The sequence below is a fragment of the Megalobrama amblycephala genome, linkage group LG11 (genome assembly GCF_018812025.1).
Source record: "Megalobrama amblycephala isolate DHTTF-2021 linkage group LG11, ASM1881202v1, whole genome shotgun sequence".
Lineage (NCBI taxonomy): Eukaryota > Metazoa > Chordata > Actinopteri > Cypriniformes > Xenocyprididae > Megalobrama > Megalobrama amblycephala.
This window is the reverse complement of record NC_063054.1, coordinates 34,492,280-34,514,298: the sequence shown is the minus strand read 5'-3', so window position 1 is coordinate 34,514,298 and position 22,019 is coordinate 34,492,280. Positions and strand designations below refer to the sequence as shown.

At 33.1% G+C, this 22,019-nt stretch overlaps 1 protein-coding gene across 2 annotated transcripts in view; it reads left to right on the top strand.

Annotated features, from left to right (window-relative positions):
- LOC125278449 (kelch-like protein 29) overlaps positions 1-22,019 on the top strand; it is a 318,939-nt gene that overhangs the window by 28,451 nt on the left and 268,469 nt on the right. The gene's annotated exons all lie outside the window — the stretch shown is intronic.

Below are 22,019 nucleotides of genomic sequence, written 5' to 3'. Positions count from 1 at the left end.
ATATATATTTCAATTTTATGAAAAAAGTTTAAAAGTAGGACTTATATTTTTATTTTAAAATCACTAAATACACATATTTGTATACTTTAAGATTTCAGTACAAATCCAATCCAGTCAGTTGGCCCATGCAAGATCTTTTACAAATTTCAGATCATAGAGGTCGATCAATTTGCAACGCTTCCTGATTATCGTAAGTGGAATTCCATCACATTCCAATTAGCGGTTCTCCGCGGACACAGCTCTGGTGATTAAGCGGCGGGATTACATGCGACTAGACTGTCAGGAAAGCCACACCTCCTCAGCTCATGCGCCCTGCTCTGATTAAATGGAATTGATTTAATTGGGTTACCCCACTGCGAGGTCTGGCTAATGGGATGTGGAGCTTTTTGATCACTGGTACGTAGTGACCGGCTCTGACCCGGCTCAATTGAAGCGGCGCAGCTTTTTTGTTTGTGGTCAGTGTCTTGTGTGTTTGAAGATTAAGCCCTGCCCACTGGCGGTCAAGATTTTGTCATAATCCCTAATTAGAATTTGTGCTGTAGGAATCCGTGGCGACCTTTTCTCAAGATTCGGTAACAACCTCATCAACATGTATTTTGAAGTTTAGTTCACCTAAAAATGAAAGTTGTTTCATTATTAATGTGCTTCTGTGCTCTTTTGTGTTGATGTCATGCTCTAAAAATGACAGAAACGTACCATAAAAGTAGCATTAAACATTTCATACACTATATTCCAAATCTCCTGAAGCTAATGATTGCTCTGTGGGAGGAACAGAATTAAATGTATGCCTCCATTCATTAAAATTCTTGTTCTCTGTAGTTTGAAGCCCCTGCTCACAAAGTAATTGCTTTGTACACACAATTTGATCCTTTTGTGTCCCAAGGAAGAAAGAAAAACCATCCAGCTTTGAAGGTGACTGAATGATAGTAGCGACAGGACATCTGCTACATATTCAAAAATCTGTGTGCATTTCATTTAGTAAAGATCTGAGATAGCATCAAAACTCCTAAAATTGAATTTCCCTCCAACGTACTATTGTACTATGGTCGTACCGATTATAATCTTTTTAATCCTACAGATTTATAATGGATTTGTATTCTTGAATATGAAGTATAAGACATTTGCATGTGAAGGTAACAGTTGAGATGTAAACCTACTTTATTCGTTGAGGACAATTCACAGATTAAAAAAAAAGTTTTTCAGTCTGGTTCTCATGAGAGCACCTGGAGATTCAGGTCGGTGCTTACACTGCACATAGTGTGACCCATTAAAAATAACTATAAAAAATAAAATAATTAATAATAGCATTATTGCACTTTATTTAGTTAGTTTTTTTTGTAATATGAATTTTCAACATTTTCAAACCTAAAATCAGCAAGCTTTTATTTTGGCGGTTTGCCAGGAAGTAAGTGTATAGACTGCCGGAATGTCACAGTTTTGCGTTTTGCTCTGAAACCGGACGATTTATTATGAATGTGAGTTAAGAATGTGTGTGTGAAGTTTCAGCTCAAAATATCCCACAGATCATTTATTATAGATGGTCAAATTTGCCCCTATTTAGGTGTGAGCAAAAACACACCATTTATGTGTGTGTCCCTTTAAATGCAAATGAGCTGCTGCTCCTGGCCCCCTTTCCAAAATAGATTGAACAGCTTGTTCTTCGATTGCTCAACAACAACAAAGCTGGAGAATCTCACGCAGCAAAAATGAGGATTGTCAGTAACGGTGTTCAGCCTTACATTGTTCAAACCGGAGTCGACACTGATGGAGAGACTCAGGAAGAAGTTACAACTTTTAGAATGAAACTGGACGTTTCTGAATGTTTAGTGGATACATTTATGTAGTTGTTGTGGAGTTGATTCAACTCATCGACTAGCATGTGCCGTCATGTTCATCTTTTGTGCAAATCCAGCGTTGAATTGACCCTCGTTTGTGAAGCAGTCTGGCGTAAAATGACGGCAAGGCAACAACACTCTACTACAACAACTCTTCCTCTTCTCTAAAGCAGCCCAACATGGCCTCGCCCCCTTTGTTGCATGTTCACAGGGGCGGGGTTTTTGTAAATTTTGGGGTTTGTGATGTCACCAACCCAGGAAGAAGCTCGTTGTAGTCCCTACCAGCCATTTGTTGTAGTCCTTAAAAAGTGATTTCTGTAAAAGAAAATATCTCCCTTTGCATTGAACTTTGAGCGCCGTAACTTTGCAGATGTTGTTTATGCTCAAACAGCAACATTACACACTGACTGAAGTTAAAAAGTGAAATCATAATCAAGGACCCTTTAAATTCACATTGACTATTTTGTTCTGGAAAGTGAAAAGGGTCTTTTTCATTTGGCTGTATTTGTTTTGATGAATTAGGTTATAAAAATGAGGCTGGTCTGATGCATGGCCTTGATTGTTGGTTGCTGCACTGAAATGAAAATCAAGTATCATTACTCTTAACAAGTCATTTTACTCGCTGGCCATCGGTCACCTCGCATTTTCTTAAAGTGCTCCCCGAACTGCATAATTGGAGAGTCCCTGCGCTAAGTAAAATGTTAAACTAACGCTGAGAAAATTGCACCACCAAAATCATTTGAGCCCTTCAGAGTCTTTTAATTTCTCATCAATTCGACCGCTGTTGTGTTCAAACTCATATCAGAAACGGTTTGCAATTTGAGGCTCATTTAAGTAATTTTCATGGCAAATTTCAATCCCTTACTTGGGAGGCGATATCATGCAATTGGGCCGCTTGTTGCTTTCGTTATGTGCAAAATTAAGTTGCCTGCTGAAAGAAAGTGTGAAAATGCTTGATAATAATTACAAAATAACTTGTCCCTCATCTTTTTTAAGAAGCTGAGAGGCTTGTACGATGTGCAAACTCATAATTATTCATTTTTTGCATATCAGATTCATTTGCATTTCCAAAAACTGCTGTGTTTTGACACCTCCACATACCCACCCTCTCTCCCCATGATTAAGACATCTCTGGTGCGGTCGGGGTTATCCGTGTGCCATGGTGGCGGCACCCCCTGGGGACTTGCACACAGCAGGGGTCAAAACATGTCATCTCACGCAAGCCATTGAGCCTAATGCGTGAGCCGGAGATACGCGTGCAGACCATCGCTCAGGAGCGCTCATCGTACTGTTTAAGGCCAATTAGGGACTGTGCTTTAGCATAAACACCATCTGAACGGATAGGGAACTACAGAGAATTCCAGGCAAGCGTCCAAGTGCCATGCTCTTTACAGGGAATGTTGCATTTATGTGCAGATGGTGACATGGTGTAGCATGTTGGTGTGATTCAGTGCGTGGAATTTAAAAACGACCAGTCCAAAGATTAAGAGACTATATAAATGTATTTATTTATGCTTGTTTCTTTATTTTTAGTTTTGGGCTGAAATGTGACCTGGACATGTTCATTCTTAGATTTTGCTGTTAATTACTGTAGTTTCATCAGTGCGTATTATTCTAACGAAAAGAAAATCTAATATTTTATCATATCAAAACAATGAATTTGGCTCTGAAACAGCTTTTATTTTTAAGTTACTAAGGCAAAAATGATTTTAACCAATGAATTTGCAGCACATTTTTCATCATCCAATCAAATTCAGAAGGATAAAATCAAGACCTGCACTTCATTTCATGCTTTCATTCTGTTTTATAGAAATGACAGAAGTTAAAGCATTGTGGTTGTTTTTTAACATCAACTGCATTTAAAACTCACTTTTATTTTCGTAACGTGAAATGTGACTATACATAGAAAATGATTGGGAGTAATGAATGATATGATATCATATGATATGATATGATATGAATCAAAATTATTTGGTGATGCCAGTCAAACATTTTTCAGAAGCAGAGCAAATAATTTTCTGATGAAAGCTAAATACAATATACATTTTTTTATGTAACTTATTTTTATTTTCTATAAAATAATATTTTATAAAAAAGTAAAATATTTTTATTTTTAATACATTTATTCTTCACATTTATTTATTTATAAAAAAACATTTCTTTCTTTCTTTTTCTTTTTTATTTTAATAACTTATTTTTATTTTATTTTATTTTAATAAAATGATTTTATTTTAATAGCGTATTTTTAATAAAACTTTATTTTATTATTTTATTTTATTATTTTATATATATATATATATATATATATATATATATATATATATATATATATAGAAAATAAAAAATATATTACTGGATAAGAAGAAAAAAAAATAAATAAAAAAAAATAAATATATATATATATATATATATATATATATATAATATATTAATACAGTAATATATTTTTATTTTTTCTCTCTGAAATAATGTGCACCTATGATTCATTCACAATAAGATCAGGAAAATATTATATGAAAATTTGATTATTTGATTATTTTATTTATAAATATTTATATAATATATATTTTATAAATATTATATAAAAATGTATATATCATATTTTAAAATATATATTTTATTTGTAATATATTTATTCTTCACATTTATTTATTTATAAAAATATTTAATTCTTTAATTTTATTTTTATTTTATTTTAATAAAATTATTTTACTTTAATAACTTATTTTAAAACTTTATTTTATTAATTTTATATATATATATATATATATATATATATATATATATATATATATATATATATATATAAAATTGTATATATAATAAATATTGTAAAATATTTATTTTTATTTTTAATACATTTATTACTCACATTTATTTATTTATAAAAATCATTCATTCATTCATTCATTCATTCATTTTATTTTTATTTTATTTTAATAACGTATTTATATTTTATTTTAATAAAATTATTTTATTTTAATAGCGTATTTTTATAAAACTTTATTTTATTATAATATAATATAATATAATATAATATATAAAGAAAATAAAAAATATATTACTGGATAAGAAAAAAAAAAAAAATAAAAATAAATAAATAATATATATATATATATATATATATATATATATATTAATACAGTAATATATTTTTATTTTTTCTCTCTGAAATAATGTGCACCTATGATTCATTCACAATAAGATCAGGAAAATATTATATGAAAATTTGATTATTTATTCATATCATTCAAAGCCTGTATGCCATTATTCTACTTTTTGTGTTCCACAGAAACAAATGACAGCTGTTGTGTTTAGAATGACATGAATATAAGTAAATAATGACCAAATAATGCTTCTGTTTGGGTGAACTGTTGCTTTAAGAAATCAAATAGGGTCCACGTTGAGTTCATGTTGTTTTTATGAGCTTGTGTGTAACGGATCAGATTGAGAGTACAAACTGAAGGGTAAGGACAGCGCTGATGGATGGGTCGACTCCGATGAGAACGTTCCCGTTTCCTCTCCAAATGTCAGCGTTCACCAACTTCAGAGACTGTGTCACCTGCGCTGTCATTGATCGGCTAAGCCGGCCACTTCATCTCCTGTTTTATGGATGACTGAGCGAAAGATCGTGGCCTCTGTGGAACACAGTATCCCTGGATCTGTGCCTTGACACGGCTAACCTGAGCTAGAGCCGCAGGGAAGGGTTACAGCGAGTGCACGCTTAGCGAGTCTGCTTGTTTTCAGGGTGTTTAAACGTGCTTCAAAATGGATTTTCCCAGTTTGTATGCTCTCAGTTGTTCATTAATTCAGCCAGCATGTAATCTTATTAACTGAAGTGGCTCACGGTGAGGCATTTCAACCGGCTGTGACATATCATGACATTTGAACCAGACGTGGACCGATGTTTGGCATTTTCACATTTCCATAATAACATAATCAGGCACTTCAGATCTTCTGAATGAATTCAGTCTCATTCCATGTGTGGGGGAGAACTTGAGAACTTTCTAGCAATCTAACCTGTCATAACAGCCTAAATAAGAGGCAAATCTTTGGCCCGTCAGCGCGTCCTGAGATCGAGACAGACGGAGCGTCTTTTCTGGCTGCCCATTGACAGGTAACATCTCCGAAGGCCCTGGTGCCCTCTTACTCTGCCAGTCAATCTGTCTTGCTTTTGCGCACTTTCGCCCCGTCACTCAAACACCTGCTATATTTAAACTGTCAGAACACAGTCTAATATTTGGAATTTGTGCTTAAGTTCAACACACTGCCACTCAAGACTGTCAGCTGTTGACTTGACTTTGGATTAAAGTCGTTTGCTGGTTTATCGCAGCGTGTGGTGGTTAAGCTGTTTTTCGGTGTCCTGTGTTCAACTTTGCTCTTTACTTAACAGTTAATCGTTAAAATGCATGCAGATGCATTTCAATTGAACTGTGTTTGCTGTTGTAAAGGCAATGTTGTAAAATGTTCATTTTGAAGTCCCTTGGCAACTCGTGTATCTCTCGTGAATGTGGCTGTTGCTGGTCTGGTAAGGGGACCGATAGTATTCTAGGCAGCATTTGATTGGACAAAGTTGTGTATTATTTGTACAAGATGAGTCATCTGTATTTTTGGTCAGTTTTCCCAGAAAATTCAATTATTATCATATTAGTATATTAATGCGTTTAAAGCTAATAGACATGGAGTAAAACTCATAAAACCTTTTGCAATATGTACTGTAAATAAAACATATATTTATTACTTTTCTTCACAAAAATGCATTATTATATTTAATAATAATAATAATAATAATTATTATTATTATTAAATGATTCAGATTTTGTAATAATAGTGATACTAATGTATTATTATTTTAATTTTATTTATGGTTTTTATACATTTTTATTTTATACATGCTTTTTTTGTGAATAATAAAAATAATAATACTTAATATTATTAGTAATTTTACAGTAATTGTATAATAACAGTAATGATAATAATAATAATAATAATTATTATTATTATTATTATTATTATTAATTTGTAAAAATATATTTTTAAATATGTTTTTTGATTTTGAATACATTTATTATTTATAAAAAATATTTTATTCATTCATTCACTCATTTTATTTTTTAATAACATTTTATTTTATTTAAATCAAATTATTTTATTTTAATCAAATTTTATTTTATATAAAAATATTTTAATCCAGTAATATATTTTTATTTTTCTCTTTGGAATAATGTGCACCTATGAATCATTCACAAACAATAGATAGATAGATAGATAGATAGATAGATAGATAGATAGATAGATAGATAGATAGATAGATAGATAGATAGATAGATAGATGCTTATTAGTATTAGTAATTTTACAGTAATTTTATAATGATAATAATAATAATAATAATACTTATTATTTTTGTTTCATGTCATGTTTGAATACAAGAGAACAGATTTCCTACTTTTTATCTGCTTTGGGTCTTATGGCATGATTATTGTAGTTTTCACTGCTGCAGAGAAAGGGAAATTGAAACGGATGCCCTTTACTATAAAAATATACAATTATGCGTATGAAGATTAATATCAGTGGTATTCCTACAAATGAGATTTAGTTCGTTTTATTTATATGCAAAGTAGAAATTAAAATGTCATGCATATGATTGCTGGTTGTGCCGCCAAAATGCATTTTCATTAATTCATTAAAAAATTGCACTAAATCCTTGAATTATTGTGCAGTCTATTGCAAAACGCAGCCTACCGTACACAGTGCATCGTTTCATAATTTTGGGGCTCTTCATTTTTCATTATATAACAGAAAATATGCCGTTTATCATGGAGGGTACGGACTGTATTACCTGTCCTGTAGCGTGACCGAGGGCTTGGGTGTGAAAAATCACACAAATGAGGCACGAAAGCACCTTCAAAACACACAGTGGAAAGATCAGACCGTAATGGGTCTTAGGAAAGCAGTCCCAAAGAGACTGAAATTCCTGTAACATGTTCGCTGGAATCACAATTCATCTGCTTTTATATACTAACTAAGTATTTTGATGGACATCCAGCCCGTTTGCTTATCTTGGGTTCCTGTCGACCTTACTACTGTTTCATGCTGTAAATGATCCCAGAACAGACGTGTTTCGACGCGGTGCGGTGCCGTGGTGCTGATGAAGTGTTTTATGGGATGCGGTGTGACACGCTGAAGGGCTTCTCAGAAAAAACCCATGACATTTAAGGTATGACAGAAGGTTGAGAGGTTAGCCTTCATGTTTGTTTTGATGGTTCTTGTTAGCGTTTTTCACCCCAGCACGACATCCATTAGCTGGGTTTGCGGTGCCATTAAAGGGATTCCAGTGAGATTTATAGAGCGGCTACATGTGCTGAACAGATGCTCAGCGCTCTATAGGTGGAGAAATGTTTGAGAATCTATATCTGACCTTGTGCCATTTCTATGGATATTGCTTCCTTTAAAGGTGTGAAATGCATGGACATGTTTAGTCAGCATGGAGGTCAAATGTACCCCATTTACTTTCTTAAAGGCTCCTAGTTTTGTTTTGCAGGTGTCCTTCAATAGGTTATATGCATCCAAGGTGACAAAACACTTTCATTTTCTCATAATATACACTGCAGCACTTTTCTCACAGTGTCTGAAATAGTTCAATAAAGATTTGATCTCTGCAAACCAAGAGCCAACATTGCTCTGATTGGTCAGACGGCCCTGTCTGTTGTGATTGGTCTACTGCTTACAGTTCATGTCTGAAATGAAATGTCCATTACCATATCTGAACTCCAGAGGCTTCCTCAGCTCTTACCATGTAACAATAGTGTCGGTTTTACCATATCAATTAGAGCGTGAGTCCTCGTCTTTTTGAAGTGCATGCAAAGTAGATTTGCTTTCACAGCACAGAAAACAGCGTTTTCTCGACATGTCAACAACACCATCCAAACTCTTCCAGTCTCAACTACAACTACAGTGTTTGAGGACAGCCAATGAAGACCATAGGCTGATAGACATGGAGTAAAACTCATAAAACTTTTTGCAATAAAAATAAAAAATATATTTATTACTTTTCTTCACAAAAATGCATTATTCTATTTAATAATAATAATAATAATTATTATTAAATGATTCAGATTTTGTAATAATAGTGATACTAATGTATTATATTAATTTTATTTTATACATGGTTTTTATAAATTTTTATTTTATAAATTTTTATTTTAATATTATTAGTAATTTTACAGTAATTGTATAATAATAATAATGATAATTATAATAATAATAATAATAATTATTATTATTAATTAGTAAAAATATTTTTAAATATGTTTTTTATTTTGAATACATTTATTATTTATAAAAATATTTTATTCATTCACTCATTTTATTTTTAATAACATTTTATTTTATTTAAATCAAATTATTTTATTTTAATCAAATTTAATTTTTATTTTGTCGTAATAAAATTGTATTTTACTTTATTTTTAATCACATTTTATTTTATATAAAAATATTTTAATCCAGTAATATATTTTTATTTTTCTCTTTGGAATAAAGTGCACCTATAAATCATTCACAAACAATAGATAGATAGATAATAAATAAATAAATAAATAAATAAGATTTTGTAATAATAGTAATAATCATGCATTATTATTGTTATTATAATATTAATTTTACAATATCTTATACATGCTTTTTTGTGAATAATGAAAATACTAATACTTAGTATTAGTAATTTAGACCATAGGCTGGCATTATGCAAATTTGTTACAAACCTGCATAAGTTCGTGCAGGAAGGGAGACTGGAATTACTGACAACTCGGTTTTCAGGCAGTATTTAGCACCAAAGAAAAAGAGTAACACCGTGTCCAAACCAGAGGCGATGCGATAAGATTCCAGCGACAAACAGTTTGTCTGTCCACACTAGACGTGATGATACTATGAGACGCGATAGTCAATCAAAAAACTCAGCCAATCAGAAGAGCGTGTGGGCGGGCTATCTCTGCAAGCTCCCAGCACTCGCTTAATCAAATTCATGAATATTACACCGTTTTGCCATCTTGGCAGTGCGTCACCGCGCGACACTCCCGGATAACAGAAAATGGGCGGGACGTGGGTGGAGCTGAAGTGACGTGACGGCAGCAGACAAACGGCTAGTGGTGACAGCAACGGCAGTCCACCTGTCACTCAACTGACCACGCCCTTAATTATGCAGAACTTTAAGGCTTAATATAATTTAAACGGATGAGTTATAAAAAAAATTCACCCCCCTCACAGTTGTCATGAAGGGCAAAATTAGCTATGTAGACCAAAACCACAATTTGTACCAGGCTGTAAACATGTTTTTTTTCTGTTATAAAGTTGGGCATTTTAACATGGGGCTCAATGAGATTTCTCTTTTGGAGCCTGTTCCTAGTGGCCAGTCGATGAATTGAAGTTTGTCACTTCCATATTGGCTTCAAGAGAAAGGGTTGCCACTTGGTTAACACAAAAACTCTGATTAACATTGAAAAGATGCCTTTTGTTCCGTGTCGTGGCGTTGCGTCACATGTAGTTAGGACACGATGTCTTTGCCCTGGCTTTGACTTTATATAAGGAAGACAACATAACATCTTGTTGCAATTTGCATGTTTCCTAACAACTTTTACCATGTTAGTAGAAAATATGCCACCTATGATACCAATTTTTGATAGCTCTTTTGAGCTTTCTATTCACCAAAGAATACATAAAGCAGAATGTATCACAGTTTTTACAAAAATATGAAGGAGCACAACTGTTTTCAACATTGATAATAATAATAATAAATGTTTCTTGAGCAGCAAATCAGCATATTAGAATGATTTCTGATGGATCATGTGACACTGAAGACTGGAGTAATGATGCTGAAAATTCAGCTTTGATCACAGAAACAGAAAATAGAAATATATATACAGCATTGGTGAGCATAAGAGACTTCTTTGAAAAACATAAAAAATTGAATGTTTCCAAACTTTTGACAGCTACTGTAAATAATAGAATATACCGTTTAATGACTGTTTAGAAACTTTTATGGCTCATAAATAAAAATAATAGCTGGTTGTTTACGTAGTTCAAATAGCATCTTCATCTTCATATATCTACTAACATCAATATCACATATTACCGGAAGAGCAGTGCACAGATGTCACACGTCAAAGCTTAACTTCTTTGTATGTATCATTGCTCTTTTCCTCTGGGGTGTTTTAAGCTTGACCTTATTCAATCTGATGATGTGGGCCTCAGTAGATCTTCAGACCCGCCTGTCTGCTTTCCCATAAAAGCCATTAGAGGAATTGCTGCGCTTTTATAAAAATCTGCCCTTTGAGAACAGCATGATGGAGTTGGGTATGGAGACGACACATGCGGCATTGAACTCCGAGGCCGCCCACTCCCAAATGACCCCCATTTTCAGACAATCAAGCTTCATCTCGTTAAGATACATGATTGTTGACCTTCAGCTGAGGCACAGAGTTTATGAGATTTCCCTTAACCTGATTCTGTGTTTTTATTGGCTCAGTGTTGATGTCAATCGCCTTGTCTCTCCTCAGGTCTGTAATATAGATGCACCAGCCATCAGTCAATGTAACAGACTGAATAGGAAATGTAGAAAAGGAGCAGGTAGGGTGAATGCTCTCTGATAATGCAGTCTAGAGGGCTGATTGGGGGTATATGTGTGTCTGTTGGGGGTAGATAGATAGCAGACAGACAGAATAGTAAGCTGTTTTTAGAATGGAAGTGTACTGCATACCAATTTTATGTGAACGAAACGTTTCAACATGTGGCATACAGTTATTACCTTGGAAATGCATGTATGTTGCAATTTAAAGGTACAGTATGTAACTTTTGCCGCTCTAGCGATTAATAAACAAAACTGTGTGCGTCTTGCCCAAGAATATTGTAGCCGGCACTACTTCTCTTGCATTGTGAAATATAATAGTATTAGCATAATAATAGTATTTGCTAATTCATCAAATGTAGAAGGTCACACTACTATTCTATGCAGAAAACATACAGAAAATGCTAATACTATATTAGGTAGACATACTGTAATGTTTGCTTCAAAAATAGTTCAAGTGCTATGGTAGTATGCCATTCCAAACATACCCGTGGTTTGAATCCCAGGCCTGGCAAGCGAGAACAATCAAACAGGAATGGTCTGAATTTCTGGCAAGTTAACAGCATAGCCTGCACAGTGCTGCTTATAACAGCTCTCAAGTCAGGCCCACAATCTCAAGAAGTTTGCACTATGGCTGACCTTCTGCCTCGACCTCCACAGCACTTCACTTGATGGAAATATACTACAATAAAAGTGAAATGTGCTTGTGGGGAGAGGGTAGGAATAGCACCTTCTATTTTGATGGGTGGCAATATCAAATCAGAGCCGCAAGACCTATGTGCTGTGGGGTTACCAGAGAAAAGCAACATTCATATAACGTTTTTATGTTTTTTATAACTGTTATGTTATGTTATGTTATGTTATGTTATGTTATGTTATGTTATGTTATGTTATGTTATGTTATGTTATGTTATGTTTTATGTTATGTTATGTTAAGCCTCGTACACACCGGGACAATTATCGCGCACTTATCGCCAGCGTTTTTCGTGTTCGTACCCAAGTGAATTTCACTGGCGTTTTGTCGAGCGAATGTGCAAATTCACTCCCTGACAGTATATGCCGCTTGTGCTGAATGGTAGAGCAAATAAACATATTTATGAAATAGACATTCTCAACTATATTTCTTGAATGTAAAAGAAAAAAAAAACAGTAAAAATACAGAAATAAAATGGCATATAATACTCATCTATTGGTGTGGCGTCTTCCTCGTCTACTTACTTCCTCTTTGTCGTCTTGGTATCAGTGTATGCTCGGCAAGCTTGAGCGCCACCAAGTCGTGTTTTACTGTAACTTCAGCATCTCCAGACACGTGAACAAAAGCGCCAATCTCATTGGTCGGCCAGTTTTTAACGTGGCACGTCAAACCAAAAAAATGAACCCGAGGCATTTTTTAAAAAATGACGCTTTTACGCCTGCCGTTTTTCGCATCGATGTGCACACTCACATTGGAGCCCTTTGTTTAGTCACAAGGTGTTAAACGGCGATAATCGTGCGTGATATTCGCCCCAGTGTGTGCAGGCCTTTATGTTAATGTTATTTAAAAAAAAAAATGTAATTAAACTTTTTGCCCTCCTTTATTACAATCCCGGGACAGTTACATGACAGTCTTTGTTTTCTTATAACATAACATAACATAACATAACATAACATAACATAACATAACAACATAACATAACATAACATAACATAACATAACATAACATATAACATAACATATAACATAACATATAACATAACATATAACATATAACATAACTAGCAACATAACATAACTAGCAACATAACATAACATAAAACAAACTAGCAACATAAATAACAAAATGTTATATGTACTGTATGTTATTTTTTTATGTTATGTTATGTTATGTTATGTTATGTTATGTTATGTTATGTTTTATGTTTTATGTTATGTTATTTTAATTGAACTTTTTGCCCTTCTTTATTACAATCCCGGGACAGTCACATAACATAACATAACATAACATAACATAACATAACATAACATAACATAACATAACATAACATAACATAACATAACATAACATAACATAACATAACATAACATAACATAACATAACATAATTTGTTTTCTTTAAAGCCCAACAAAATTATTGTTTATCATATAAGAAATGTATTCAAGTCATTTTCATAATTATAATTTTTTTATTATCTAGTTCATAGTTTTGAAATGCTTAACTGATCCAGACAAAAACACCATTTTATAGTTTTTATTAAAAAAAACAAAAATTGTGTTTACAGTACATTTACAATGCACAGGGCAACACAATAAACATTTAAAAGCACAGTTTTAAATTTATAGTCATAAAAATTAATGTGAGTAGTGAGACTAGTATGATGGAAGATTATTAATCTTCTGTGTAATGTTAAATCCAAGCTTCATCCAAGCACATTTTGAATTTTAAACCCTCTGCTCTCCCATGTTCACTTCATTGTAAGGCTGTTATTGGAACTGCATTTTTTTTTTTTTTTTTCAAAAAAGGAATAGAAAAAGGAAAAAATATATTTTCTGTGATAATCACCATGCTGTTGATAGAGCTTAACTGGTATTGAATCCAGCACATGCCTTCAACTGAAATCCGCTCATGTGTAGGAATCCTTTGTGTCCTTATATCCTTCATATGTTCTTGACCCTCATGGATTTTTCTTTTCACTTTATTTCCCTCTGTACCCATTTTGAAAAGCGCTTTGTTTTATTTCAGATGTTCAAATCAATATGTTTCCCTATTGGGGACAAGTCTTGGATATTTCTGTCACCAGAAGAGGATGTGATGGTTGTCATTTCTTTTAATTGCTCCTGGCAATGCCAGATATTGCTGAAGCTAAAGTGGGTCAGAGTTGTGCGGCCGGTGCGGTCACTGCGGCGGGATTTGGAAGAGATCTGCTTCTGTTCAGACGCCTTTATGTGCTCACGGCAACATAACAGTCAGTTTTGGGGTTAATGCGTAATGCTGTGACTTTAACAAACGAAGTGTAATAAATTGAAAAAAATATGATAGATTTGACGCAATTAATCATACCCCCTGAACTATGCATAATTTTCTTTTTCATCAAAAGAGGAACTCAAGCTTGAAGTACCACCTTCATCTGCTCGCAAGTTAGCAATAGACTTATGTTTAATATATTGACTTCTCGAGCTTTTTTTTGTCAATTCACTGCTTTACTCGCCTGCCACAATGCCTTTAAGTTGTAAATTTGATGTATGATTAATTAATCGAATTAAAATATCATATTATTTAATTTGATTAAACTTCTACCAACCGACAAGCCCTTTTTGAATCTTATTTCTGTCTGTCTATCTATCTATCTATCGATCTATCGATCTATCTATTTCACCAAGGCTACATTTATTTGAATAGAAGTACGGTAAAAATAGTAATATTGTGAAATATTATCACAATTTAAAATAATCATTTTCTATTTGAAAATATGTTAAAATGTAATTTATTCCTGTGATCAAAGCTGAATTTTCAGCACCATTTTCCAGTCTTCAGTGTCACATGATCCTTCAGAAATCATTCTAACATGCTGATTTGCTGCTCAAGAAACATTTCTTATCGTGCTGCTTAATTTTTTTTATTTATTTTTTTTTTTTTGTGGAAACCATAATACATTTTTTTCAGGATTATTTGAGTAATAGAAAGTTATATAGAACAGCATTTATTTGAAATGGAAATAATTAATAACATTATAAATGTCTTCACTGTCACTTTTGATCAATTTAATGCATCCTTTACTGAATGAAACTATTAGTTAAATCTGATTGACCTCAAACATTTGAACAATAGTGTGTTTTCAGCTCCTCTCGTGAGTGCCGCGGCCCCTCTCTGCTGCTTATTTATGGCCCTAGTCAGTCGTTTTGGCCAGGTATGCGAGAGTCGGCTGAGCTGTGAGGTTCTGCACACAGCAGCGGAGGTGTAGGAATGTTTGGACCAGGAATACGCACGCCTGCATTTTTCGCTTTCCTCTGTTAATGGGCCATGAGGTGAACCGGGGGGCTGTAAAACCCGCCTGCTGGGGTTCAACAGGCGCTACACATCTCTGTGGTCGTCGCCAGACAGATGGGGAAGCCATCACGCGGACAAGACTTCCTGCAGATCTGCATTCCGACACAGGCGCTGAAAGACCCTCAATCTCTTCGGCGCAGCGAGACTTGCGCTCCTCTGAGGTGTATTAAAATGAAGGACGGACGGATGAATCGCTCGTAACGGTGAAGTGCGTCTTTATAAAATGTTTTTACTTGTTAAATTTGCAGAAACAATGAGTTACGTTTGGAGGCAGGACTATCTGTTTGTTAAACCAATGGTAGACTGGGGAGGTTTGGGAAACCTTTTTAAACCCTTTTGTTGATACTAGTAGTGCAGAAATGATACACTTCACCTTTAGAAAAGCGAAAGAGATGGTTATCTTTATAGTAAAAAACATCTCTCGTTCTCATTCACTCTGCCTTTTGTGTCTTTTGGCCTTCATATACAGATTCCATGGACAATCCAGATTTTTCTTTCTGTTAATGGCGATTCAAAGTTCACATTGGTGAAACTTCACTCGTTTCTTCAGAGGCCGGAGAGGTTAATGGTACTCCGGAGCACAATAATTTGCTCATGGACAAACATTTAGAGAAGGTTAGCTTGTTTTCATGGATATCTTTCAGCATCTGCGACAGACGAGGTCTTTTTTGCAAACCCACACCTCTTAAATACTTTGTAAGAGGGCTTTTTTGCCTTCTTGTCTTCCAGTTCCATTTTTCAGGGGCTTTTTCAGCTTCCAAGCATCTGCGCCAAGCACGCTCCGTTTTCATAGCACTTCATTCTATTCAAATGTGAAAGCCAAGCAATCAGCTTGGATGGCATTGACATGTGCGCTCAGAGGCTGGATTTGAGAGGCAAATTTCTCTTCATGATTCCGCCTCCCGGCGAACAGATTGTACATCGAAATTTTGCCGACTGTGTCTTTCGCCTCCTCCTCTGGCGGCTTGCAGCCGATGCCAGCGTCGTAAACTGAGATTGACAAAGAATTTTTGCGAGGGTGGCTGCTTCATTCATATTCATGTGTGTACACACTGGGTAGTTTGTTTTCTTTCTGACAATGCCATTTGAGTTCACCAATCAATGCTTTGCAGCGACACTGTCGCTCCTAATGGAACTGAAAGAGCATCATCTGTTTATGCCATTTACTCTATGTATCATAACGCTTAATCATCTGTTGGTGCAGTTAAACATATATGACTTCCTGGCTTACAGTTTAGCGGAATCAAGCATTTTCACAACAGTTTACTTACTTTACATTCATTCAGCTGAGTCTCAGTTTAATCAGTATTGCTTGCAGATAACACATCTTCATTGTGATTGGCTGTATAGAGTGAGGTGGTTCATCCCCAAAATAAAAATGTTGTTCCTAAAATAAAACAGAATAAAATAAAATATAAAGTAAAATATAAAATAATAAAAAAAAAAAAAAAAAAAAAAATATATATATATATATATATATATATATATATATATATATATATATATATATATATATATATATATATATATATATATATATATATTGTAGATTATACTGACCATGATGGTTTTACAGTTGAAAATGAAGGAATTCAGTTGTACTCTACAATAAAATTATTATTATTATATTTTTTTTTGCAGTGAAATCATTTAATACTTTAATATTTTTAGTAGTAATACTAATACTACTATTAATAATAACAGCAACAACAATAATAATAGTAATAATTAATTGTAATAATTTTGTTGTAAACTATTATTATTATTTATATTATAATTTTAAGTGTAATACTACTGTTAATACTACTGCTACTAATAGTTGTTGTTGTTATTATTATTATTATTATTACAACATATAAAATCTGAAACAAATAATAACATATTAAACAATTTCACTGTTTTCATATTATTTTATATTCATATTTGTGTATATTTAATAAGTTAAATATTTTTAGTATTAATATTACTACTACTATTACTATTACTATTAATAATAACAGCAACAGCAATAATAATAATAATAATAATTAATTGTAATAATTGTTGTTGTTGTGAGCTATTATTATTATTAACATTATTATTAATATTATAATTTTAATTTACAACTACTACTAATAATATTTATTATTATTATTACAATTACTACTACTACTACTACTACTACATATAAAAATATGATTTCACAATTTCACTGTTTTCACATTATTTTAGGCCATAGTTTTTGGCCAAATTGTGCAGCCCTACAAACAAGCACAGCAAACTTGAGGCTTTTTTTAAATCTCATCTTCGTAATCAGTTTTTATTAGAAAAATCACAATTAGATTCCCCCCCAATTCATTCAGCCTTATTTTGAAGCCATATGATAGCTTTGTGTGAGAACCCTATTGAATCTGTGTAGGAGAATGAGTTTTTATCATTTGTACAGGTAATGTTTAATGCTACTTCACGCAGGAAGCATATTTGGTTGGATGAAAGATGCTGTGATTATTTTCTTCGAGTAATGACTCATATTTCACAATGATCAGTCTCAGTTTGTTCGTGTCTCTGCCGCAGGCGGATTACCTGGAGGGAAGCGTATCTTTCCGTCAAGCAGGCGACTTCATTGAGTGGTGACGGCTCAAGAGTCTATGAGCTGAACTGCTAATCGCTCTAAAAGGTGATTATACCCATCAGGAATGGTGTGGGATAAGATCAGGACAAGGCGGGCTAATAGAAACACGCTGTACCTTCATCGCGAGATCAAACCGGTGTGTGAAGCCACGTGTGCTGTGACACTCGAGTCTGAGATCTTACACCCTTCGGGGACATAATTATTGATCGATAGACTCAGAGCGGAGCTTTTCCCATTTCAGCCAAACACGTTAGAGTTCCTTATTGATTCAGTCGGAGAGAGGAACGTTATGGAGACGAGCTCTTGAAATCTGTGTCAAATAATGCTGTATGTGCAGCAACAAAGCAACTTTTGTCAGATCAGATATGTGTTTGTGCATTCATTCAGTTCTGTTGTGCTGAGGATCGCTAAATGTGAGTTTTCTACAATCTGTGATTTAATCCAGTGTTTCTTTTAAGCATATTTAAAGCATAATACTTAGATTTTATGCTTCAGGATTTAATTGGATGGAAACATGTTAATATATAACTTTTTTTTTTTTTTTTTTTTAGCTATTTCAGCTGAAAAGTTGATTCAGAGGTGGATAAAATGATTATATTTTAAAGAAAACAAACATTTTTTCTTAGAGTAATAATGTCCAGTTCATGAATGAATCATTCTTTTTGAGCCAGTTCTTATCTTTGAATCAGTTGCAACTGGTTCACAAAACACATTGAATGAGTCATTTGTTAATTGAACGGATCCAGTTGCATATCTAAGTGAAATAGAATGGAAATTTGGATCTTATGTATTGGAATTTGATTGGATGGAAGCATATATTATTGGTTAATATTTTGGCAATGATTCCATCAGCTGAAAAGTTAGAGACATTTATGTTGACTTGACCAAAATGATAGTGAGCAATAAGTCTTCACTGAAGGAAAGATGTTTGCCGCTAGTTTGTAATGATAGACGTTTATGAGCCTGATGCTATCAAACACAGCTGTTATTATGAGGGCCGGATGGGACTGACAGTAAAACCATCCAGCATTATATTCTTGCGGTTTAGGTACATTAATCTCAGTGAATACTCTGCTGTGTGAATGTTTTTGCATTGCCACAAACTTTTGAGTTTATAACTGTACGTGTCTGAGAGATTTATGATATGAGATGAGATGATTTAGCTTATTCAGTCAAAATACATGCATGCTCCTACATGGAAAAAAAGTTGGTGTAGAAACAATTTTCACTCAGAATGTTTCAGAAATATATATGTTTCACAAATAATTACAATGAAATGGCAAATAACACATTGAAAACACTAAAGTAGTATTTTCTTGTAAATGTACTTTTATTTACAACTTCGAAAAATATTTTATTATATTATATATTTTTTATATATTATATTATTATTTAATATATTATAAATATAATTATATTAATTATAATTGTAACCAACCAATGTGTGATTTAATTTAATTTAATTTAATTTAATTTAATTTTATTTTATTTTATTTTATTTTATTTTATTTTATTTTATTTTAATTTAATTTAATTTAATTTAATTTAATTTAATTTAATTTAATTTAATTTAATTTAATTTTATTTTATTTTATTTTATTTTATTTTATTTTATTTTATTTTATTTTATTTTATTTTATTTTATTTTATTTTATTTTATTTTATTTTATTTTATTTTATTTTATTTTATTTTATTTTATTTTATTTTATTTTATTTTATTTTATTTATTTTATTTTATTTTATTTCCTATAAACTTGGATACATTAGTTTACACACGTACAACCTGATCATTACAGCATTATATTTGCAGTTCCGCTTTATTTCATTATTTTTTTTTTTTTTTTTTTGGCTTATCTTTGTGCACCAAACATGTATTTTCTTGTGAAACATACTCTAATAATCTTTGATTTATTTACAACTATTATTATATATTTTTATATATTATATGTATTAAATATTATATATTATTTATGAAATTATAATTGTAAAAAAACAATGTTATTTTATTTTATTTTATTTTATTTTGCAAGACTGTCAATCTTAAGTGCCATATTGCTTTCATAAAACTGTTACTCCATTATAAAAACAATGAGCAATATTTTTACATAATACCTGATCATTACGCCAATAAATTTGCAGTTCCGCTTTATTTTATTTTTTATTTTATTTTATTGTTTTTGGCTTTTTTTTTTTTGGGCACCGAACATGTATCAGTAGGGTTATTACTTGACAAGGATTGACAGGCAGTAGTGACTCCCATGATCACTCATTTGTGACCATAAAACTTCTTAAATGAAAACATGTTTAGGTAATTTAATCCCATCCAGTTAGTACACAATGTCAGCAGAGCAACAGTCCGTCCTTGTTTTTGCGGCTACCGTTCCATCAAACCGTAATCAGCCGCCTGGGGAAAACAAGACTGAGGTTGCCGCTCATCGGCATGTATCCTTTTTCATCCAAGGTCTAAATGAAGTGAGGCTGGTACATGCTGTTGTCTTTGAATCAATTCATGACACTCTGTGAAGGAGCGAGGCAGAGGCCTTCCCTGGACTCTTCTTAGTACAGGTCTAATTTCCCCCTGAAAGATTGAGTCTTCTTGATGTAGGTCTGTGGGGCGAACTTGCTCCGGGCGATTCTCCAAGCCGCCTCTCTTCTCATCTTTTAATCTTATAGGTCTCCTAATTTTTTTATGAACTTGTCTCAGGCCTTTTTAACCTTCCATGGCGTGCGAGAGAGTGGAGACGAGAGTTTCCCTCTGCCCTCCTGCCGACTCGATAGGCAAGCTAACGCTGATTTTGAGCAGGTGAGTAGGTGTAGCGGTTGAGTCCAGCAGTTTGTAGTTCACTTGTCATTCAGAAAGAAGTTTATATAACGGCTACGAATGTGAATGAAGGAAAATGGGACATTGGAGGCTTTGTGCTGCCTGACACATGATTGAGCTGAGCGATATCTTCACCGATATCTCCCTCAATAAGTTTTGAGTTTTGCAGGAATAATCCAGCTGCAGTAGGTGGCTTGCTTCAGATAAACTGTCGGAAATCAGTACGCTTCAAATCTTTCATCGGTACACCATCGCAGTGGAGAGAGGTTAACCATTTACAGCTCTTCGAAATGCTCTCTATGAGATCTGCTCTTTTTTTCTTTTCTTTTTTACACAGGGGAATTTAGAGTACTGCAGATGTTGAGATAGACTTGTCTCTTTCTCAATATTCTCTTTATTGGTCCATCAATAAACGTTTTTTAAATGGATGATTCTTAAGTCTTGAGTCCATAGTCTTCTATATTTGATTACATCCTTGAGATTTCCAATCCTTTTTGGCAGTACCATGGTAAAGTTGTGTGTCAGATGCTTTAATACTTTTGTATAAAAATGTTACCCCATGTTAAAATATCGGTAACACTTTCTAGTATACGTTAGTTCACACTGTAGTTCACATGAACTAACATTGAGCAATATTTTTACATAATCAGTGTTGGTCATTGTTAATTTCTACATTTTAACATTACAGTTTGTATTAATTAACATAATGCTTTTTGAATAATGAATACTGTTATATTTATAAATGAACACAAATCAAGATTAATAAATGCTGTGCTAAATATGTAATTCTCGTTGTTAGTTCATTACAGCCAGGGTTGTTTAATGAACTGGGGCTGATCTGTTGAATTAATAATTCACTCAAATTACTCACCACCTACTGGTTTAATGACTTACAGAAACAGTCAGTGGATTAACGAACAAATCTAATGTCTTTTTAGTGAACAGACTCTTATGATTCAATTCACTGGGATGAATCACAATCCCCATCACTCATTAGTATGACTCTTCTGCGCTTAGCAGTATTTTGGTAAATGAGTTAATGGACACAGTGATGTCACAGGCTTCCAGAGTTATTATAAAGTCAAGTCACCTTTCTTTATATAATA